The 16,189-nt window shown below is 43.3% G+C and overlaps 1 long non-coding RNA gene across 1 annotated transcript in view; it reads right to left on the bottom strand.

The window, feature by feature from the left end:
• Positions 1–16,189, bottom strand: part of LOC141747453 (uncharacterized) — a 70,140-nt gene that overhangs the window by 13,994 nt on the left and 39,957 nt on the right. The window contains exon 2 of the long non-coding RNA XR_012588735.1: positions 1,467–1,528. This is a non-coding gene — a long non-coding RNA (uncharacterized LOC141747453). The remainder of the gene's footprint in view (positions 1–1,466; positions 1,529–16,189) is intronic.

The raw sequence follows: 16,189 nt of genomic DNA, 5'->3' as shown, positions 1-16,189 counted from the left end.
TAGGAATTGCTAATCCCCCTACTAATACCAGGAATGCGTATGTGGTTTCAGAAATAAGAAGTCTTTATCACTGACAAATAAGCAGAGGTATTTGTGAATGTTCGAGATTCATTTACCCGTACCAAAAACTTAGTTTGGGATTTCATTGTAGATGGATCTGAACAGACACTAGCAACAAAATAAGATACATAGGGACGAAGTTTAAAAATGTCTTCCCCCGCATACTTGTGAATAGTTTCAAGACATATTGTTTTTCTAACTTCAACAGTGAAACCTGTGCTCCTCACATTACAGATAAATGAAATTCAGGGCGAAGGGTAAGATGATAAAGTTTGCTTAAATATTCCCAATACTGAAATCTGAAGGTGACTGGGAAGAGTCACAGAGGGCTCTTGTGGTCCAGGGTTAAGTGAACAGAAAACCGACAGACAAAATTAAAAAATTAGTAAGTGCTATGTAATACAACTGGCGAAGAAAACCTGCCAATATATACACATGCTAATAGTTACTAAATTAGTTGGGGAGCAGAACTCAATGTCCTTGTGCAGAACACTCTGAAGACACAAACTCAGCGCTCATGAGCATTAGGAAATAACTTAGGGAAGATACACTAGAATTAGAAAGGCAAAGAGAGGGGCCAGGTGAAAAAGTAAAGACTTAGAAATTGAGTAGAGATTAGGCAAAGAAGGGTTTTTCAGCTCGGAAAACTTTACTAGAGGAGGAGCAGACAGTAGCAGACATACAGTTGTAAGTGGTAAGAAGAAGAGGATTATTTATTTCTCATTGCATAAAACCTAGGGACAACAACATTTTTAGGCAGCAGATTTATAAGAAACAAAAATAAATGTTTCGTGCCTTACAGCATGCTTCTACACAGACTGTGGAAGCTCCCATGGAAAACTGCAAAGGCCAAAACTACAAGCAGGTTTGAAAAAGCATTGGACAAGGTAACGCAGTCTCCTAAACTCTGTAAATATTATGCCCATAAACATGGCACACACATCGTAAATCAGATTGCTGAAAGTAAAACAGTGCGTATGCTGCTCTCTTCTGAAACCATTTTCCATCAGCTGCTCTCAGGGGCAGAATCAGGGGCCAGGTAAGATTTGCTGTGATGCTGTGTGGGTAGGGGGCTTGCAGAAGCCCCTATATGAACATTGTACATTTTCCTATTTTTTCTGCATTTGGTAAATACATTTGCTCATTCCCTTACTAAGCATAGTTCTTCACCCAGCTTGAACTCTCATTTTCTCATGACTCCATTATGGCAAGAAAAAGCATCTACCTCCCAGAGAAGAGAGGTGTCTCCTCTTACACACATGCAAATACAAACCTATTTTCCTGAAAACAGCTAGTTTCACTAGAAAATACATCCAGCCCTTTGGGGTTTTTGAAAGCTCCAGCAGATATCTGAATACCAGTTTTCATTGTTGCTACTGGAGAGTTAACACCATCTGGTATCTTACCTGGGAGGAGAGTGTGGACTGTCAGGTGTTCAGTAGACCGTATTTCAGAAAGGCCAACAGGTCTGAAAGAGAGAAAACAAGGAGAGATGGAAGATTAAGCACAAGAGACCTCAGAAAAAATACAGCAGGAGCTCTTGGGAAGGTCATTATACAGCATGTGGCGTGAACTCAGCTGTCTGCAGAAAGGTTAATATGGACACCAAGAGCTGAACAGTCATGAGAACATGGAGCACCAAAAGGCTAATTTTCTGTGAATGAAGCCAAAATATTTTTCAGGGTAGGAGTTTTGCAAAATTATTCAATCTCATGCAGCAGTTCAGACCGGGAATATCTGCCTAAGCAATACAAACTTGGAGGAAACTTCAACAATTGAGAAGTAGGACTAACAACTCGCGTGCCTTGCTGCCCACTCTGCAGGGACTGGGCTGTTCCTCAGGTTACATCAACTTCAGTAGTAACCCTGAGGGCCTCTGAAGGCAAGGCTTTGGGTCTTGGTTACTCCTGAGGTCTAAAGAGCCCAAAACATTTGACAAGCCTTTATAATTTCTGTTCTCTTCACAATATGGAGATGTTCTTTCCAGTTTGGAGACAGAAGGATTAATATGAGTCACTCAATGGCAGAAGGAAGTTTTCCAAATAAGGTGGAGCACCTCACTCCATTTCCCGAAGCCCAGCTCCCAGGGGCTGCTGTGAGACTGATGCACAAACAAACTGTGTTTTGCAGCTGCAGGGGCTTGGGCAAAATCTCAAACCACGGAACAAAGTTTCTTACGTGTAGGAGGAAAATGCCAGAAAACTGTAGGTGTGTAAAGCGTGTGAGCAAAATACTAGAAATCTCAACTAGGTCTTCCCCTTCCTAAGGGATATCACATTCCCACTGCCAGGTCTACAGGCAGGTTACGCTTTGTTTACACAGGTGGGGATCTGTCAGACTTTAGGACAGATTGTAGGGAGCAGTGAGAATCCAAACAGCTAGTTTAGTGTACGCTGCCTCCTGTTGCCCCAGGCGAACAGAGCCAGTCTCCCCATTTCCACTTCACACTGCCCACCACATCCATTTATTTGACAACATTCACCCGCCAGTGATAAACTGACAAGGAGGGAAAGCAGAAGTGTCGTTTCACAGACAACCCTGAAATCAAATTGGCATAACCACACACCAATTCCTGAACACCAAATCTCCAGAACACCTACCAGCAATGCTACAACACAACCGAAGTGTTTCTATTACTAGGGTAGGTGCCCATGAGATATGAGGTTCCTTAACACAGTTTCAATAGGAGTATTACAAATTTACAGTATAAAATACGGAACAAGTCTCAGATTTATTTTTAGGACTCCCCAGGCAACTAGACTTTCTCTCTCAGAACCAGTGAAACACAGGAGGATCGAAACTAGAGTTACACAGCAACTTAAAAGCTGCACAGTTGTTTTATGACAACTAAGATTTATTTCATTACATCTGCCACTACCAAAACAGAGAACAGGTAAAATCTATTCTCTGAAAGGAAATCAGTGGAAGTTTTGGTACTGACTCGAGTAGGGTCAGTATTTCAGCCCATACAATTAGAGGAACAGAGAAAGATGCAGAAAAGCAGGCAAGTGGCAGGTGACATTCAGAAGGTGATGCATTAGTTGCAGTGCTTCAGCACTGTACTGAGCATTTACAATTTTTGGTTTGTTTTGCTTTCTCTAAAGGAGAAAAAACATGTTCCTTATGTTTGGATAGGACATAATGGCAATACAATTTTCACACAGGAACTGAAGTTTCCACAAAATCAAATGCTCTTTTTATTTTTTTAATTTCTTTTTTTTTTATTTTATTTCAAATTTGTGTGAGGAAAATTATGGTCGGGTCACTCATTTCTAACTTAATATTTCACTTTGTTGAACTGTGACGCAGCTGTTCCATTTCCAGGCAATATCAGGTAAAGCAGAGCTACGCTTCCCTGACGGTCTGGAGGAAGTTACTCTCACTAGGCTCTTTGGAGGACTGTATTTCTTGTAATGCTAAATAAATTACTAATTGAATCAAGCGGTGTATAATGCTGCAGGAGCCAAAAATCAGTCATTTTGGCTTGGAGATAAAATCCCCCAAGACAGACCGTGTCAATGGTTAAAATGGCAGCAGCGCGCTCAGGAGCTCTAAGACTCAGGAGGTAATATGCTCTTGGAAAAAATGCACTTAATAGTGAACTAGAAGAAAATGCACAACTCCATAAACTCAGGTTTTTAAACCAAACTATTTTGATCTGGGGGAACATCAAAATATCTCAACGTTTTGAAACGCATTCTTTTTCCTTATACATTTCAATCTAAGAAGAACATTTTGGAGTTTAGTCTCCATTTGGAAATTCAGAATTTTGTTCAGCTTATGTGATTTTGCAAGTCATTGCTATGGGCAACCAGACATAAAACAAACAAGGCATGGCCTCTTTGAACCCACCTGAACCTCTCTGACCTTTCTCTGGAAAAGAATGAGAAAACTATCCTGGGGTTTACTAATCAAGGCAATCAACAGATTTTAGTTTTTAATAGAAGCAGTTCTGGAATGTGTTTATTCCAGTAACAGCAAGAAGTGAAACAATTGCCTGTCTAGACAGGAATGCTATACTTATGCTATACTGATGGGCCAGAAGCAGACAAAGCCTTCCAAACTGACAATGCACCTGACGGTGCAACTTCATCCTCCTCTTCCGCTGAATCACAGGCAGCTTTTCCAATTAGGATGCAGTCCTGCAGTCTTATTTGGACTAAAACCTACAGGACTGCTGGGCTACATCATTAAAGACTGTCAGTACTTTTTACTTTTACTCTTTCCTTTTTCTTTCAATAAATTAATGGAGTTTTTAAAGCCAACACTCACTTGCTGATGGTTTTGCTCTGGGCAGAGGCATAATCTAAGATTAAAGGGAGAGCAGAATAGCAGTGGTGCCCATCTTCTGTGTGACAACTCAGTGGCTAGACCACTTGCTGACAAAGTGACAGATCTGATCTCTTAAGTGTGCCTGCGTCTGAAAATCAGAGGAGGTACTTTTACATGATTACAGGTGTTGAGATTGTAACTTTATAATTGTGAATTCAAACTGTGCTAATTAGCACAAGCTGAGAACATGGCTTATCCATCCTAGGACATAAAACTGGCTAAAGCAACGCCTGCATTTGCAGGCAAATCAAATTTCAAAACCATCAGGCCGGCCAGATTGCCCCATTCAAGTGAATGAGGATGCTGCAAACATGGAGCTAAAACAGGAGGAAACAAGCGCCTCTACAACTCCCTGAAAGGAGGTTGTAGCGAGGTGGGGGTCAGTCTCTTCTCCCAAATAACAAGTGATAAGACAAAACAGGAAGTTGTGCCAGGGGATGTTTAGGATGGATATTAGGAAAAAAATTCTTCTCCGAAAGGGTTATCAAACATTGGAACAGGCTGCCCAAGGAAATGGTTGCATCACCATCCCTGGAGATATTTAAAAGATGGGAAGACATGGTGCTTAGAGACATGGTTTAGTGGCAGTTTTGGCTGTGTTCGGTTTGTGGTTGAACTCAATGATCTTAAAGGTCCCTTCCAACCTAGATGATTCTATGATTTGTTTTGTTAGCAAGAAACAGGAGCAAACAAGAGCCTGTGATTTGGTTTGTTGGCAAGATGGTAGGTTGGGTTGCAGACACAGGCAATCCACCTCCTCCTGGCAAAATGGCAAAGCTCTCAGTTCTAAGCCCAGAGAAGCACCACCACCCCACCACACCCCTCCCAAGTCCCAGTGCTCAAGAGAGGAGAGGAATGTGTGATAGAAGAGCCAACAAGTGAAATTAGTCACAAATTATTTTTCCATAGTCCCTCAATGCTTCCAGCTAAGTGGAAATACCACTGGAAATATTCTCCTTTCAGAAGAAAAACCATGAGTCAGAAGAACTAAAGCATTTCAATCTAGTTAAAAACTTTTAGGTGCGATGGGTAGCAACTGAATTAAAGGATATCCCGTATATACAGTAGTTAGGAAAGTTCACCATAATCGCAGAGATTGAGACCTTCCAGACTATTCCTGGAACTTCTTGTTGTGCAAACTGAAAGATAAAGTCTCTTTCCCCTGCACCACCCATATCATTTTCCGTAGTTGTGATGTTGAAGGAGATGGGGTTGAACATAGGAGCTAAGTGACAAGCTGTGATGTGAGAAGATTTATCCCAATGCCGCCACTCTCCCAGAACCAGGAAGCTGTGGGTGGCAAAGTCCTAGGCCACCTTGGCAAGGACAACTCAACAAGCGCAGAAGAAGAGTAGAGAAAAATCAAACACCTTCTGACGTTCAAGAAAAAAAATTACTTCCAACCAAAGGCAGCATTATCCAGCTAGGACATAGACTCTGCAGCTGCACCAGTTATTACAGGGAGCTCCTGCTCCGGCAGTGGGAGTGCAAAGCCACATAGCTCACTGCACCTACTTGCTACAGAAAACCAGACTGGTAGGAGACTATGCCAGCCTAAGAAGGAAGCTTGAGGCTAGCCTGGATGGTTTGGGGTGCTAGGGTTCACACAGAAAGTTCTCAAAAAATGTCAGTACAGTCCTCTGATCTTCCACACAAACCAATGAGAAGGTGAGACAGGTTTCAGCCTTCATTCTGCCTTCCCCCCTTCTGAAAAACCTCAGTTGAGTCAGAATGAGTCACCGTGCCTCTGCCCGCTCATATGTTTAAAAAAAACCCAAAACAAAATGGAACAGCTATTATTCAGTTTTATGTAGAGATTAAGTATAGTTCAATATTTAAGTATAGTTCATTATTTTCAGGTTTTGAGGAATCAGAACAAAAAGCATCAACTAGCAACAAAGTCTAAGTGTTGGAATAAGAGCAAGGCTGGAATAAGACCACAGAGGTGAAGAGCAGGTTGTAGAACCCAACAATGTTCCTTCTACCAACACTGGCCTGACTAGTGGGCTCCAGCTCTATTTCGGAGACAGCCTGTAACCCATACACAGGACAGACTAAGGATACTCCTAAATAAACCATTCTGCTCAAGAAAATCATCTCAAATCCTTACCGCACAGTAGTGACCCTAAAGAATCAAAGGAATGTGGTCCTAACCATTCCCTATCCCTGAGGAGCAGTAATTTCAGGCAGCAAGAGCATGAGCTGGATTTAACTGACGACAGCATGGCAGAAATGGACAGCAGCAGCACATGCTCTATAGACAACCACAATTAATTGAGTTTTCTACTACTGTCTTTAAGACTGTAGTCTTAGACTTGGGACCCAGTCATAAGAAAGTCATCAAGAAAGATTATCATTACAAACCACTGTTGACCAGAGCAACCAGAAAACTTTACCTACACATCTGCAACATTTGAGGAGAAAACTGCAGAAGGAGAACACAAGGTCCTAAACACCTAACACCTGCTATGGATAACAAAAAGGCTAAAGGAGAGGACAAACAAAACCTGGGGAGACATCTAGTGATGATAGGCAAGGAATTTGAGTGGAACACGAACAAAATACTCCATTAAGTGGTGCAGGAACTGGTGCAAGATTGTAAAGCTTATTTCTAACATCTGTTTTTGCTGAATAGGTAGGGAAGAATCTGTGTTACCAACTCTAGCAAGCTGATCACAAATTTTACTATGTCTGAAATAAATATATGTTTTAAGTCCCAGCTGCTAGAATTGGAGATACTCTCATGATACAGCAAAACTCCAGAAAACTGGTTGAAGCAAGTACAATCTAAAAGACCAGACATCAAAACAAAAATTTCAAAAGGCATTATTAAGAAAGAAGACAATATATGGGGTTTGTTTTGTTTTGTTTTTTTTTAAGGAAATCCCAGTGTTTCGGGGTCCACAAAATGGTATATACATACTATTTTGCCCATACATTTCTATTCAAACCCCACAGAAGACTTAACACTCCTGACTGTTGAAGAAGGCAGAATGCTGCTAGTATACTTCTCATAGGCCTGGGTCAGTGCAGCTTTACCACTTCAGAAAAGGAAAGGACTGTGGACAGACATTTGCACAGAGAAAACTTCTTGGACAAAAAAAGAGCAAAAAAGAACAAGGAACCTAAGAGCAATATAGTTTCTCATGGGAAACTTGAGAAAGGGGAGAAGCAGATGAGAGGAGGTGGAAAAAGAATGAACAAGTTAACAGGAACCAGCCTACAGCTTGTCTGGAAACACTTAGAAAATGAGGCAATCAGAAAAACAAACAAGCAGCACGAGATCCCAAAACAATGTGTTAAGCCCATCACAGAAGCCTAGTTGACCATGCAAGATCAAACACACAAGGGTGGAAAGGCTGAAGACAGAGTTATGTTCTCTCATGGAGACAGGGATCTTTCTGCACAAGAGGGGACAGCTTCTTTGGACATCTCCCTTGAACAGAAGGAGACCCATCAAGGAGGTGGCTTGGACACAATCTGACAGCCTGTAACACCGGCCTGATCTTCTCTATTCTCCTATGACTTCCAGAATTATCAGAGGAGGAATTGCACCCATGCTACCAGGAGGGGATAGCATCAAGGAAGAGATAGATGGAAATGTAATCTGGCCTGGTCAGACAGTTTGAGGACAAGAGCTTCACTCAGCACTGCATGGGTGAAGCCCCACATGGCCTACCCAAGGAAACCATTCTGCTTGCGCCCCAGACATGCTTGTACTGTCCTGGAAGGATGAATTATGCAGAGAGAAACTCTGGCGGGCAATACGAGGAAGGAGCATCACAGCCAGAGCTCCCAATACAAGCAAGACACAGATAAGAGAGCGCACAGCCTTGCAGGCTATCAAGAGCATCCACCTGCAGAGTCCATGTAATGTAACTTCTCAGGTATGCTGTGAATACCCTAAGTGAGTTTGCATAGCTTTTTATATTTGATGCACCAGGCAGCCATCGGGAAACAAAAGTATTTGTGTTTTACCTGCTCACATTGTGACTGCTTGGTACAATGCTCCTCACTATGCAGTTGTCCTGCCTCTAGAGCATGGGCCTGGTGCCATGACCCAGCACTATTGGCTTTGGGCAAGCACAGGCAGCTTCCACAAAGGCTGAGAAGGAATCTGTGAGCCAAAAGGCACTACGGTCTCTCCAAAACACAAAGTGAGGGAGTGGAGCTAGGCCAGGCACTGAAGGGAATCTAGTCCACATTGAGCTTATCTACTGGGGAACCCACTTCCTGCTAGGTGGGGGAAAGGGCAACACAGAATTACACACCCGTCACTATCATAATGGCTGAATCAGAACTTGGCTTTGCTGGAAAGGCTTCAGAGGGGAAGCCCTAGAGAGAAAAGGAGACATGAGACATGCCTTCAGCCGCTCTTTCCAGACGCTGTGCCTGGCTCAGGGACAAATGGCCCAGGCAAGTACAACTAGACAAAAAAACCCAAGCAAGACACATTGTCTGCAAAGCTTCTCAGCAAGGTCATCATTTGTCATTCCTCGCAACATTAGCTCAGATCTCAGAAAGGCAAAACCCTGGATGTTTCCACTTGGGGGGAGCAGAAAAAAACAAGTCCAATTTCAGAGTTTGGGAGAAACATGACCAAACTTGTCTCAATGAGTTACAGGACAGGGTAATGATTGATGTCTTGTTTCTCACTAGCTGAGAAACTCAACTCACATCCTCTCACATATCATCAGCCGAACTGAGTGTGATATTCCCAACACAACCTCGCCTCATGGTGCAGAAAGATCCACAGGCTGCCTCTGAGGTCTAGATTAAGTGAGACTGAAATCATTGTTCTTCACTTTGCTTTCTGAAATATTCATACCTATTGGTATATTATTATTATTCATCTGGGAAACAAAACCTCCAGGACTGCTAATGTCCTAGTAAGGAGCATTTATCTTTTCCATTGAGAATTAGAGTCTTAGAGGATTCTTTTGATTTTCTTTGTAAAGCTTCAGACTATATTGGTGAAAAAAAAAATTAAAACCTGACTGCTACATTCAACTTCATGATACAAACCCGCTATATCTCTGCGTTTACCAGAAGAAGCATCCAGGAGCTGTGTGCCCGTTCTCGGTGCGGAACACATGTTCCAGTCACACTCACTCATTTCCATGCAACTGTGACATATCTGCTGCGTGCTTGCTCCCAAAGAAACATGATGCACTTAAAAAATTGTTCCTCGATACCTACTTTATACCGAGTGGTGTATTTCCACTTGGTAGCTGCTGAAATAAATTAATGATGACCACAGCTTTCATCTCAATTTCTGTTGGTCTTAAACAAAGACTCTGTTGAATGAGATTAGCCAGCTATGAAAACGCATGCATGATAAAACTGCCCTCTAGCGGGAAAATACCAATCATATCTACAGCCGATTTACAGAGGAAGATTTTGGGGTCTGCAGTATGTCACTGAGCCTCAGGAACTCAATCAGACCGCAGTGTCCTGTCCTTTTAGATTGTCCCTGCATCTGACTTGGCTGAGGCTGCAGCCAGGCAGCCACTGAGGGGCTGCCTGCTGCATTCCCACCACAGCCACACCAGTACGACCAGCGGTAACGCTGCGTTGGCTTTTTCAGCTAAGTCCTTCCTGTTCTGCCATTCAGTGGGGCCTGCAGAGGACATCCTCTGTCAGATGGCACCACCTATTAGTCGGGGGAAAAAAGACTTACTGGGAACAAACTGAAAAAAGATGGGTAAATATCAACTAGCAGACAATTTCACATTATTCAAAAACCTTGCACTCGCATGATGCTAGCACTTGGCCAGCACCAGGGCTGAATGCACACCAACAGTGAAAGCTGAAGCTGTAGAGACGGAGAAGTCTCCCCAGGGCCCCATCTACAGAGATGCCATCTCTGCCGTACCAAAGAGCCAAGTACACCTACGAGCCCCACTCTTCTCCTGCCACATGCACTAGACAGTCCAGCACCTTAAAGATGTTCATGGTGTTACCCCTTTTCGCAGCACAGTGGAGGGAGCAGGACTTGATCTAAGGATGGAGTTATCTGTCCAGCAATGACCCAACGCTGGCTTTACAGAGCAGCATCACCTGTACTAGAGGAATGATGTGACAGCTAGGCTTCAGGAGGTCTATACAATGCTCCTTATCAACAGAAAATGAAGTCCAGATAACTGTATGTCTTGGCAGTAAAAACTTATTTCAGAGAAGCTGGAAACAGGAATAGAGAAATTACAGCACAGGAACTGATTGTGCAGGGTCACCTTCCAAACGTACCATACCCATCATTAATTTTCAAGACAGAAATGCTGAATTTTGGGGTGGCCATGCACTGTTTCCATGGATACGATCTCTTTTTCTGCCCAGGAATGCTATTTGGGAGGCCAGATGCATGAGATATGCTAAATCAACTTCCCTTCACCCCTGAAAGCACACACCCAGGGATCCCCACGCTTCCCAGCTGTATCCAACTCCCTCCTCCCACTTCTGCCTTAGGCATGTGGGCCAGACTCATGGAAAAACATGGTTGTCCTCTTTAGTCCATGAAGGGGATATGCTTAGTTCATATCTCGCTTTTCATTAACAAAACCTCCTAACTCAAGGCATTTACCATGGTTTTCTCCTCTTGGAAACTCATTCACTGGCTCCAGTGCCCTTTGCTACTGTGACCTTTTCAGGCTCCTCAGCTGCACTCTCAGGCAAATGACTCCAGGGATTAACCAGGTGGTCCCTCTCCAAAACCCAGCCTTTCCTCCAGCCACAGACAAAGCTGTTAGAGCTGCCATAGAATTATAGCCCTTTTTTTTCACCAGTCATACTATCTCCTCCTTGCAGGGTTCATTGCCAGCCTCCTTCCAAAAAAGTTAGTTATTTTAGCACTAATTACTCAGTGTAGCCAGGACCTTTGTGTCTTTCCTCCTTACTGAAATAAGGTGATTTACCCCCCCACCCCCCAAGTTTATACTTATCTGCTCCCATCTACTTTTAGAAATGTATCTGTAGGTTTTGCCAGTAGTTCCTTATTCATGAAGATGGTGGGGCACAGGCTATTAGCATTAATCCTAGAACAGAAAATGCTTAATGCTCTAGCTTGGACAATTTTTCAGTGTTTGACTCTAGAGCTTCAGCTCAATCACTTCAGTAGGCCATCATATTAACAAATATTTACAAAGTGGAATCAGTTTAATACATATTTTTAGGCTGTTAGGTTTACTTTTCCAAGATGAGGTTATTCTGTACCACACATCCTGTGGTTTCCTTTGATCCTGATGAAATGAGAGCCCTTTGGGAGCAACCTAGAACTGGCCTCCAAGTTAATTTGAAACCTGATATGATCGAAGTACACATCACGACCAAGCACTCAGATCTAAAAAGCTTTTTGCCTCAGGCCATTGGCTACAGCTGTAGAAATGTCAGATTTCGTAGGGGTGATACTGTAAGGTCAACAGCCCTTTCTTATTCGAGCACTTATTTTTTCCGATGGGTATAAAATAACTGTTCTTCAGGGCCCCCAGAGGAGAGTCCTAAGGTCTATGCAAGTACTTCCCTGCTTATCTTGTGCTCTTAAGGGTAGCTTTTGTTCTCCAGTAGTTAGGGCTAAAGCTTGCACCCAAAGATAACATGCAGAAGCTCCACAGAGGAAAAGGGCTTGCATAAAGGAAGATGTGCAAACCAAAGCCTCCACATTTCCTCAGCTCAGACTTCAGTCCTCTACTACCAACTTCCAAATTACATTGACAACCAAGAAGGAAGAGCTGAAGTTAAAACTTTGCCCCAGACTTTATCTCCACATTTGTGATTTTAGAATAAGATTTTGATTAAGGTATTTCTGGTTTTACTGTTATATACAGTTAGAATTTAATTGCAGAAATATTTGCCTCATCCACAGGGGAGCAGTATACTTTGAAATATGAGGATTTCAGAATAAAAAGGGTGTCCTTTCTCCAACAGTGAAGACAAGCTGGATCTGACATATTATTTCTTATTAGAGAGTTTTGCCTTGCCAAGTTAGTAGCTGTTTGTTTTAAACCATGACCTAGAAGCATTCCATCCAATTAACACAGCCCAACTGAAATTCATCCTTAGTTACAAAATTAACTGGACTAAACCTGTTTACTGCGTTGTCTTGAAGAGAGGGGGTGTTACCAGCAGTTCTTCACAGCTGAGCTCCCACCCAACTCTGCCAGCCCCACCCATCCCCTCTCCAACAGGTCTGCATAGGAGATGGTGAGAGCAAGCACCGAATGCCCATGGGGATTCACCAAAACCCTTCTGGACCCAACGGTAGTGGCTGTTTTTCCCCTTTTCCCAAAGGCAGCATTTGCTAAGGGACCTAGGACAATACAGACACCCCAGGGGATGTAACCAAATGAGTGCTAGACTAGAAGACAAGAGAAAACACAGACTTCATTGTGACTCCAGTGCCAGCTCAGCTCTAAGGCAGTTTGAAACTGCCCTCTACCACAGTGGGAAACTCATCAGGGTTGGCAGAGCAGCCTGGTCTACCCTATTTGAGCAAGGCACTATATTCTTTACATATTAGTGTTCACTGGTTTGGGGATCACCGTTGCATGTCAAGCTTGCCTTTATCACTTAGCTTTCTCCCTGTAACATCTACATGTGGCAGAGCATAAATACCACAGTGGGGAAGATTGGGGGGTGGAGGGGAACAACCAGTAACAGTGAGACTCAGATAGACAAAAAGCAAGCATTGTCATGTCTCTGGAAGCTGTACCTGACAGGAGGGCAGGGAAGACTGGAGGCTGCCAAGGGGACTGAAAGCCCCATCAGGTACATGGTCCGGGAGGGAGACAGCATGTACTGAAAATACACTGATAGGAAGAGGCCTGCTTTAAAAGGGAGAGTCCTTTGTCTTCCCTGGGATTTTAATCATACTGTAGTGGCTGGGCAGAAAGGAGAACTTTGAACAACAACAAAATGTAGTTATAAACCTACATTTATTCAGAACCCGATGAGTTGCAAGTCTGCCTTCCCATTGCTACTTTTCTTGTTGGCACCCTTGAACATCCACACCAAAGCAAGGAGCTCCCCTCCCCAGCTCTCTGCCCCCCTTGCCCCCATAGCAGGGGAAGGTGACAGATGAGGACATCTCTTTAGTCTTTCTTGTTAGCAAAAGGGCAGAAGTAACAAAAAGCATTGCCATCAGCAGTAAGGCACAGATTGGTCACTGATTCCATGTCACCAATGTCAATTGATAGGAAGAAACAGCAGCAGGTCAAAAGCAGCAAGGTATCAGCACAAAACCAGCAAGCAACAAAGATGCCAGTGCTGGATCCAAAGACATTGCCACACAAATGACAGCAAAGACGTACACTGACCAAGCAAAGAGTGGGATAAGTAGGAGGATGCAATAACTCGGAGTAAAAAAGCAGAAGTCAAGCTAACCATGTCGCTAAGAGAACTGCTTCACAAGAGTAATTTGTGTCAAGCAAAAGTGATGTTTCAGAGAGGGCATGTAAACTCTGAAACTGTAGGAATAAGGGAAGTGAAGAGACAATATCATTTTGCTTTCCGCATTAAGAGAGTGTCTCGTCTATAAGAAGTCTGGCAGAGCAATAAAACGGAGGGTGTTTTTTTCACAGTCTTGGGGCTGATTTCAAGAATAAGTATTTGCTCATTTAGAGTAGTTCTGCAAACCTCAGGCGGTATTGCAGTCTGACTAAGGGATGTGCAACTCTCAGGTGGATAGTTTCATTAGTTCACAGAATTGGGACAGGTCCTGGGAGGGAGAAAAGAGGTTCAGTAACGGGAGTTTCCAAGGTTAGGGGGATTTTTACTTTTTTTTTTTTCTTCTTCTTCTTTCTGAGAATCCGTATGAGGAGAAAGAGCTGTGGCAAGGATAGCAGGACTCCCTCTCCTAGACCATACTAACCACATGTAATGGCATGCAATTAATAGCTCATCAGCAGAGAGGTGGGACTGTCCCTTAAAGTAACCTGCTCAAAACATTCCCTCACTTTCAAGGAAGAGGAAGGAAGATCAACCATGTATCACCTGACACAGGAAGGCGAGGAAGAATGATGCATCCCTATCTGCTCCTGCCACATACCCAAACAGCCATCTCCTCCCTCATGCTCCCAGACAGCTACCAGAAGTAAGAATATCCCCAGACGGGAAAGCTTGGTAGCACCAGTAAACATGAAGCCTTGCCTGAAACTTGAAGCCACAATGATATTCTGCTTTGGAGTCATGTGGCCATGTGAGAGCCATCGAGTTCATCAGAGATAAAACAATAACCACTCTGCAAGTCATAAAATAAAAACAAATTTTCTTATTCAGAGAGAGGGAGCAACTGGTTATAAAACAGTTTGTACCAGTTTGGTTGTCACCAGCCAATAGTCCATGCAACTCTAAGATGCAGCAGTTACATATCCACCTTCCAAATGAACCATCTAACAAGGTGCAAGCACTACTGCCCCTCAACCCCTCTGGAATGGACTTATCAGTTTTGCTGGACTTCCCTTGGAATTATCTTTGGCTACTACAAATTATTTCAGCAGAGTTTTCAAAAGTCATTAGTGCATACGAATATTTCAGTTTCCACTTGTCTCTGCTGGAGACACCACAGTGAAGCTGACTTTCCAAAGGTCCATCACTCAGCACTTTGGAAATGAGCTCCATTTCAAGTGTTCTCACTTGGGCACCCATCACCAATTATGTCTAAAAAGCCCTTCCACTATCACTGCCATGAAGATTAGGCAATAGCACAAACTCAGGGAAAACCAGCCATGAGTAGGACAGCCCTAAACACTCACTAGATTCAAAAGGAACTTTTGCACATTTGCAGTTAAGCACAGACTTAGCTCTTTTGCTGAACTGGTGCACTATGGCCCAATGCAATAAGGAACGATCATTATAATTTCTTAGTCTTGTATTCTGATTAACACAACCTGAGAATTTTACCAAGTGTCCCCTGCACTGCACCTTCCCCACAGGAATTCCTCCTCCTGTTTGCTAATGATTCATCCCATCTGAATCTTAGTGCCACTAAATGATACCAGCATTAAGAAGAAAAAAAATCCCTGTGTTCTTTTCATCCGTCTGCGGGATAAAAAGTACAGAGAAGAAATGAAATTCTGTTGCTTGGCAGTGAAAATACTCCAATAAAGATTTGCCATGCACACCAAAACTCCTGCTAATGTCAGCAGGACTGCATCGAGGCAGCAACCAGAACATTAGGCAGGTGCAGTGTCACAGGAAGGAATTAGGAACATGCTCTTCCCTTTCCACAGTTCATGGATTAGACACATGCACATCACACACACACCTGTAGCATCCTCAACATGCTGGGGCTGGAGCTGCCACCTTTTCTAACCCAATGGCAGGAAAAGGAGTGGCTCAAGTATCCCCTGTATGGGCAAGCAGTCATGGAAGAGCCCGAAAATAACTATTACATCTCTCACAGATGTATCTCAGTGAACTCCAAGCATCCCCTGAAGAGAAAAAATGCTACACCTTTCAAAGCAAAGGTGCAGCATGACCTTTTTGCCAATCGAACTTGCAAGTATCAGAAGAAATCATAGCCCCCTACTGTGGTCCTCGTGATCCAGCTCCAGAGTAACTTCCTCTTGCCCCGGGTTCATCACCACCAGAGAGTCCTCTGTTTCTGGGAAGTGGGACAGTGCCATCAGTGATTACACTGTAAAGGTTAAGGATATATGGCAAAGCATCCATATTCATCTTACTAGGCTGCTTGCGTGTTCCCAGCTGTTTGCTACCTGTTGGTAGTTACCAGCAATGTAGAACTTAACAAAGATGTTCTGCTTAGAGACCAAACTGGCTTTCTAGAAATGCAGTGGAATTGAAC

Source organism: Larus michahellis, chromosome 8, assembly GCF_964199755.1.
Source record: "Larus michahellis chromosome 8, bLarMic1.1, whole genome shotgun sequence".
Lineage (NCBI taxonomy): Eukaryota > Metazoa > Chordata > Aves > Charadriiformes > Laridae > Larus > Larus michahellis.
The sequence above is the reverse complement of the archived record's forward strand: the minus strand, read 5'-3'. Positions and strand labels throughout refer to the sequence as shown.